Genomic DNA, 8,746 nt, shown 5'->3' with positions numbered 1-8,746 from the left:
ATTATATTGAACTAAACTTGGTAAGTTCTTGATGTTCCTGATCTGGATATATAGTTCATGGATTTTCATGCACAATCAATTAATCTGCCCAAAAAAATGTTGAAGTAGTTGCTAGATCACGTCATATTCCATATTTCAAAAAAATGATGTAACGTGCTACATATTATCAATTGGTTATTACTAATAAAGTATAGTCGTGAATGCTATACAAATGTCATTCATGACATTAATAATTCAACTTAAATTTAACTCAGCAAGTTAACCACTTTAGAAGTCAAATGTTTGAATTTTTAACGTCTTTGAACTAAAGTTTATTGATCATAACTTAAAAAGTATAACTAAAAAAATTAAGTTAATTATGCAGCCAACTTTTAAAAATTATATTTTCATTGAAAAAACTACTTCTTTCTAGTTTTTAAAATTTTCCGCTCTTCAAAAAAAAAATATTTACTTATCTAATCCGAAGTATAATAAAAGTTTAAATATTGACGGTATTAAAATACCAATTAACACAAACGTGAAATTGGATAGATTTTGATAAAGTTAATTATATAATACTTTAATACTCATCATTCACTTATAGGCTTAACACTAGTAAGCCTAAACACTTATGATGGGTGACATGGTGGTACTAATTTGACGCTTTTTGATGCTTCAGTGGATGTGATGTCTGCGAGACAATGGCGCATCTATTTGGGTTTACAGTGATAGGCGAGATGAGTCTTTCAAATGTCTGAGTTGAATTTGATTCTCAAACATTAATTAAATCCATTTGTGATAATTTTATGGAACATTCTCAGATTGATGTTATTTTAAAAGATATTAGAGAGTGGATATTTTAAAAGGTAATATGATTGATGGTATTGATGGAGTTGACTATGAGCAACCACCAAGTGAGAGTTTTAGCATAAATGTGAACAGTGGAATTATATTTGAACAATTCCTTGAAATGGTTGGGATGTCACTTAGTGTAGATATGAGAACATATCAAATAGAAATAATATATAGACATCCTAACCTAGAACGATCAGGATCAATAAGGTTTATGTCATTCCCTATTTCAAATGCACAAGTTATGAACTTGATGTTCTCAATCGCAATGCCACTGCCGAATTTAGTGCATTTGTATGTAAATGTAAATAGGATAGGGGTGGATATAAACTTGAATACATCATTTAGCCAGTTTGAAGATCCAACTGAATGTATTGATCCTGATCCGGAGTCAGTTGCATCGCTATGTGATAATGAAGATATGGCGGCTAACAACATGTATAGAGACTTCAGAACTAAAACGGATGATGAATTTGAAGAGTTGGATTTCGATGGCCGTGAACATGAGTTACTTTCAGATACATTTAACGATTTGGATATGAATGTAATGGATAGCATTCGAGAACATGAACCAATTGTATCCCTTGTGGACATTGACAATACTCAATTGTATAAAGGGATGATTTGTCAAGACAAAGAAATGCTACAACACGCGGTCAAATGTTTTGCAATAAAAGTCACTTACCATATGAGGTTGTTGAATCGACACCGACGATTTGGACAATTCGGTGTAAGAAGTGGGAGGAATGTTGCAAGTGGAGACTTCGTGCAATAAAGAAAAAATCGCATGGCCTTTTCGAGATCACTAAGTACGATGAGTAACATACATGTTTTTATTCAGAACTAAGTCAAAGTCATGTGCAATTAGATTCATCAATGATTGAACTAGATTTTTGTGATGCTGTAAGAGAAAAACCATGTATTAGTGTGAGTCAACTGCAGTCTGACATTAAATCAAAGTTTGGATATCATGTTCCTTACCATAGGGTATGGGAGGGCAAAAGAAAAACGTTGGCTAAATTGTTCGGTGATTGGGATGAGTCTTACAAATTGTTACCCAGATGGTTGTATATGGTTAAGCAGACCAATCCCAGAACACGTGTAGCGTGGAGAGTGAAAGAAACGCTTATCCAGGTGGTTGTATATGGTTATCCTAACTTCTGTATTTTGGGCATTTTATCTTTGTAGTTTTTAATATTGTCACGAATCTAGGGACCTTAAATCTAATATTTCTAATAGCCTCTCAACTAGTTTAATTTTTGTGTCCGACATAGAAAGATTGAGCATTTGAATCTTTATCCCATTCTTGAATTTTTATATTTAAGAGAGAAAGGATCGAAGAATCGAGAGATAATTATATTGAACTAAACTTGGTAAGTTCTTTTTATGACAAATTGCGTTTATAGTTCATGGATTTCTCATGCACAATCAATTAATCTGCCAAAAAAACGTTGAAGTAGTTGCTAGATCACGTCATATTCCATATTTCAAAAAAATGAATGTAACGGCTACATATTATCAATTGGTTAATACTAATAAAGTATAGTCGTGAATGCTATACAAACGTCATTCATGACATTAATAATTCAACTTAAATTTAACTCAGCAAGTTAACCACTTTAGAAGTCAAATGTTTGAATTTTCAACGTCTTTGAACTAAAGTATATTGATCATAACTTAAAATGTATAACTAAGAAAATTAAGTTAATTATGCAGCCAACTTTTAAAAATTATATTTTCATTGAAAAAACTACTTCTTTCTAGTTTTTAAAATTTTCCGCTCTTCAAAAAAAAAATATTTACTTATCTAATCCGAAGTATAATAAAAGTTTAAATATTGACGGTATTAAAATACCAATTAACACAAACGTGAAATTGGATAGATTTTGATAAAGTTAATTATATAATACTTTAATACTCATCATTCACTTATAGGCTTAACACTAGTAAGCCTAAACACTTATGATGGGTGACATGGTGGTACTAATTTGACGCTTTTTGATGCTTCAGTGGATGTGATGTCTGCGAGACAATGGCGCATCTATTTGGGTTTACAGTGATAGGCGAGATGAGTCTTTCAAATGTCTGAGTTGAATTTGATTCTCAAACATTAATTAAATCCATTTGTGATAATTTTATGGAACATTCTCAGATTGATGTTATTTTAAAAGATATTAGAGAGTGGATATTTTAAAAGGTAATATGATTGATGGTATTGATGGAGTTGACTATGAGCAACCACCAAGTGAGAGTTTTAGCATAAATGTGAACAGTGGAATTATATTTGAACAATTCCTTGAAATAGTTGGGATGTCACTTAGTGTAGATATGAGAACATATCAAATAGAAATAATATATAGACATCCTAACCTAGAACGATCAGGATCAATAAGGTTTATGTCATTCCCTATTTCAAATGCACAAGTTATGAACTTGATGTTCTCAATCGCAATGCCACTGCCGAATTTAGTGCATTTGTATGTAAATGTAAATAGGATAGGGGTGGATATAAACTTGAATACATCATTTAGCCAGTTTGAAGATCCAACTGAATGTATTGATCCTGATCCGGAGTCAGTTGCATCGCTATGTGATAATGAAGATATGGCGGCTAACAACATGTATAGAGACTTCAGAACTAAAACTGATGAATGAATTTGAAGAGTTTTTGGATTCATGGCCGTGAACATGAGTTACTTTCAGATACATTTAACGATTTTGATATGAATGTATTGGAATAGCATTCGAGAACAAGAACCAATTGTAACCCTTGTGGACATTGACAAAACTCATTGTATAAAGGGATGATTTTGGTCAAGACAAAGAAATGCTACAACACGCGTCAAATGTTTGCAATAAAATCACTTACCATATGAGGTTGTTTAATCGACACCGGACGAATTGGACAATTCGGTGTAAGAAGTGGGAGGAATGTTGGCAAGTGAGACTCGTGCAAATAAAGAAAAAAATCCGCAATGGCCCTTTTCGAGATCACTAAGTACGATGAGTAACATACATGTTTTTATTCAGAACTAAGTCAAAGTCATGTGCAATTAGATTCATCAATGATTGAACTAGATTTTTGTGATGCTGTAAGAGAAAAACCATGTATTAGTGTGAGTCAACTGCAGTCTGACATTAAATCAAAGTTTGGATATCATGTTCCTTACCATAGGGTATGGGAGGGCAAAAGAAAAACGTTGGCTAAATTGTTCGGTGATTGGGATGAGTCTTACAAATTGTTACCCAGATGGTTGTATATGGTTAAGCAGACCAATCCCAGAACACGTGTAGCGTGGAGAGTGAAAGAAACGCTTATCCAGGTGGTTGTATATGGTTATCCTAACTTCTGTATTTTGGGCATTTTATCTTTGTAGTTTTTAATATTGTCACGAATCTAGGGACCTTAAATCTAATATTTCTAATAGCCTCTCAACTAGTTTAATTTTTGTGTCCGACATAGAAAGATTGAGCATTTGAATCTTTATCCCATTCTTGAATTTTTATATTTAAGAGAGAAAGGATCGAAGAATCGAGAGATAATTATATTGAACTAAACTTGGTAAGTTCTTTTTATGACAAATTGCGTTTATAGTTCATGGATTTCTCATGCACAATCAATTAATCTGCCAAAAAAACGTTGAAGTAGTTGCTAGATCACGTCATATTCCATATTTCAAAAAAATGAATGTAACGGCTACATATTATCAATTGGTTATTACTAATAAAGTATAGTCGTGAATGCTATACAAATGTCATTCATGACATTAATAATTCAACTTAAATTTAACTCAGCAAGTTAACCACTTTAGAAGTCAAATGTTTGAATTTTCAACGTCTTTGAACTAAAGTATATTGATCATAACTTAAAAAGTATAACTAAGAAAATTAAGTTAATTATGCAGCCAACTTTTAAAAATTATATTTTCATTGAAAAAACTACTTCTTTCTAGTTTTTAAAATTTTCCGCTCTTCAAAAAAAAAAAATATTTACTTATCTAATCCGAAGTATAATAAAAGTTTAAATATTGACGGTATTAAAATACCAATTAACACAAACGTGAAATTGGATAGATTTTGATAAAGTTAATTATATAATACTTTAATACTCATCATTCACTTATAGGCTTAACACTAGTAAGCCTAAACACTTATGATGGGTGACATGGTGGTACTAATTTGACGATTTTTGATGCTTCAGTGGATGTGATGTCTGCGAGACAATGGCGCATCTATTTGGGTTTACAGTGATGGCGAGATGAGTCTTTCAAATGTCTGAGTTGAATTTGATTCTCAAACATTAATTAAATCCATTTGTGATAATTTTATGGAACATTCTCAGATTGATGTTATTTTAAAAGATATTAGAGAGTGGATATTTTAAAAGGTAATATGATTGATGGTATTGATGGAGTTGACTATGAGCAACCACCAAGTGAGAGTTTTAGCATAAATGTGAACAGTGGAATTATATTTGAACAATTCCTTGAAATAGTTGGGATGTCACTTAGTGTAGATATGAGAACATATCAAATAGAAATAATATATAGACATCCTAACCTAGAACGATCAGGATCAATAAGGTTTATGTCATTCCCTATTTCAAATGCACAAGTTATGAACTTGATGTTCTCAATCGCAATGCCACTGCCGAATTTAGTGCATTTGTATGTAAATGTAAATAGGATAGGGGTGGATATAAACTTGAATACATCATTTAGCCAGTTTGAAGATCCAACTGAATGTATTGATCCTGATCCGGAGTCAGTTGCATCGCTATGTGATAATGAAGATATGGCGGCTAACAACATGTATAGAGACTTCAGAACTAAAACGGATGATGAATTTGAAGAGTTGGATTTCGATGGCCGTGAACATGAGTTACTTTCAGATACATTTAACGATTTGGATATGAATGTAATGGATAGCATTCGAGAACATGAACCAATTGTAACCCTTGTGGACATTGACAATACTCAATTGTATAAAGGGATGATTTGTCAAGACAAAGAAATGCTACAACACGCGGTCAAATGTTTTGCAATAAAAGTCACTTACCATATGAGGTTGTTGAATCGACACCGACGATTTGGACAATTCGGTGTAAGAAGTGGGAGGAATGTTGCAAGTGGAGACTTCGTGCAATAAAGAAAAAATCGCATGACCTTTTCGAGATCACTAAGTACGATGAGTAACATACATGTTTTTATTCAGAACTAAGTCAAAGTCATGTGCAATTAGATTCATCAATGATTGAACTAGATTTTTGTGATGCTGTAAGAGAAAAACCATGTATTAGTGTGACACAACTGCAGTCTGACATTAAATCAAAGTTTGGATATCATGTTCCTTACCATAGGGTATGGGAGGGCAAAAGAAAAACGTTGGCTAAATTGTTCGGTGATTGGGATGAGTCTTACAAATTGTTACCCAGATGGTTGTATATGGTTAAGCAGACCAATCCCAGAACACGTGTAGAGTGGAGAGTGAAAGAAACGCTTATCCAGGTGGTTGTATATGGTTATCCTAACTTCTGTATTTTGGGCATTTTATCTTTATAGTTTTTAATATTGTCACGAATCTAGGGACCTTAAATCTAATATTTCTAATAGCCTCTCAACTAGTATAATTTTTGTGTCCGACATAGAAAGATTGAGCATTTGAATCTTTATCCCATTCTTGAATTTTTATATTTAAGAAAGAAAGGATCGAAGAATCGAGAGATAATTATATTGAACTAAACTTGGCAAGTTCTTTTTATGACAAATTGCGTTTATAGTTCATGGATTTCTCATGCACAATCAATTAATCTGCCAAAAAACGTTGAAGTAGTTGCTAGATCACGTCATATTCCATATTTCAAAAAAATGAATGTAACAGCTACATATTATCAATTGGTTATTACTAATAAAGTATAGTCGTGAATGCTATACAAATGTCATTCATGACATTAATAATTCAACTTAAATTTAACTCAGCAAGTTAACCACTTTAGAAGTCAAATGTTTGAATTTTCAACGTCTTTGAACTAAAGTATATTGATCGTAACTTAAAAAGTATAACTAAAAAAATTAAGTTAATTTAACATATGAAGAAGCAAATAATTTTACAAAAAAAAAATGAAAAAAAGAAAAGAAAAAGGGTCTTTTCCATGCACAATGATGATACATTTTCAAAAAGATTTTGACCAAAAGGACTTTTATAAGTATATGAAAAACGTAGGGGTTAGATTTAATTAAATATTATTTAGGGTCTAAATCTTTCTCATTGACCCCTCGAGTTTTCTTAATCATAATAAAAACAATTAATCATTTTTAATATATTTGGCTCTTATTAAACTCAATTAATTAATTTAAAGAAGGAAAAAAAAGACCTCTTGTTCCTTTTCAAAGTTTTTATTTGACTTTGTTAGTCTATTGGAAGCTGCATTTGCCGTTTGCTTAGGCGACATACTGTAATTTAATATAAATTTCTTAAACCCTTAAATTTGGGAAAGCAATCATACCTTAAGTATTTAAATTTTCCATGCATTTTAGGGACCAAACTTTATGAATTCTAGGTTTTGGTCACACGGTTTGTGAACTCGTGGGACAAACTTTATTTATTATATCTCAAATGTGTATATAAGTTGGTTCTTAATTAATATTTGTTAGTTAATTCTTTTTTAGTTATCTCTACAATCATTTTAAATTCTTGTTAAGAAAAAAAAATACTTTTCGTCCATCAATGACTTAGTCTCTTTTTTTTTTTTTTTAATTTTAGACCCTACATAAATTTAAAATTTTAATGAGGTTTTTATAGTAGAAACCAAATTTGTGACATTTTAAATTATAGAGAATAAATTAAATTGTTGCATATTAAAATAAAAAAACTAATTTAAATGTACGAGATTGATTCGTCACCAACTAATATGATTTCACATATCAAATTACATGGATGAAAAGTTTTTTTAACATTAAATTTTTAATTTCATCCAACATCTCACTAATTGTATCAAGAAAGGGTTAAAATAATACTCTGAATCCAAATTGAGATGTAGAGATGCCATTTTCCCACAGCGGGCCCCGCCTGAATGGAGCGGGAATTTTCTAATTAGGCGGGGAATGGAGGGAGTGGGGAGAAAATTCCTCGTGAGTTAAACGGGGATAAGGAATGTATTCCCCGTCCTTGCCTCCGCTCCTGCCTCATTCCCCATTGTCATCCGGATTAGTCTCTATTTATTTATTTAATATAATTATTTAATGTTATATTATTATTATCATCATCATTATTATTATTATTACATTTAAATTTCAAGTTTTATTGTTTATTGGTCAAGATAATGAATATGTTTAAATTGTATATTTAATTTAGATGATATATGTTAATAATTTGATTTATATTTATTTCTTTTTAACTAAAAAAGTTGATTAATTTTTTTGGGTTAAAATTTGAGTAATTTATCTTAAATTCAAATCGTCACATAAAACTAACTATAATAAACAATTTAGTGATAGAGTTAATTATTTAATTAAAAATTACCCATATTAAAGATTTAAATTAATTGATTTTTCAAAAAAACTAAAAGAAAAATTTTTCACGGGAAACCCAATCCACGGATTCTCCGTCAAGAATCTCGTCCCGATCCCTGTAGAGAATTTCATGGAAATGGAGAGAATGAAATGAGAAGTGGAGATGGGGATATTCCCGACGCCACCCCATTCCGTGAACATGTCTATTAGGATGTCAACATTTATGTGTAGGATACATAGGAAGAAAAAAAATAGTCAAAAGCATGAGAACAAATATGAAAAAAGAAAGCCTAGCTATAGCTTTTGAAACCTTTTTCTTGTAATTTTAATTATCTTTTGGCTGTCATTGGCTTTATTTTTAATAACCACATTACATTATCCTGAAATTTTGATACAAATGTGAC

At 31.2% G+C, this 8,746-nt stretch overlaps 2 pseudogenes; both read left to right on the top strand.

The window, feature by feature from the left end:
• Positions 1–949: 949 nt before the first annotated feature.
• On the top strand, positions 950–2,019 carry LOC150032274 (uncharacterized; annotated as a pseudogene).
• A 3,309-nt stretch (positions 2,020–5,328) lies between these two features.
• On the top strand, positions 5,329–6,392 carry LOC150032273 (uncharacterized; annotated as a pseudogene).
• The last annotated feature ends 2,354 nt before the right edge of the window (positions 6,393–8,746 follow it).

The sequence above is a fragment of the Benincasa hispida genome, chromosome 12 (assembly GCF_027475165.1).
Source record: "Benincasa hispida cultivar pf3 chromosome 12, pf3_genome.v1.1, whole genome shotgun sequence".
NCBI lineage: Eukaryota > Viridiplantae > Streptophyta > Magnoliopsida > Cucurbitales > Cucurbitaceae > Benincasa > Benincasa hispida.
Note: the sequence above shows the minus strand (reverse complement) of the source record. Positions and strands in the feature narration are given on the sequence as shown.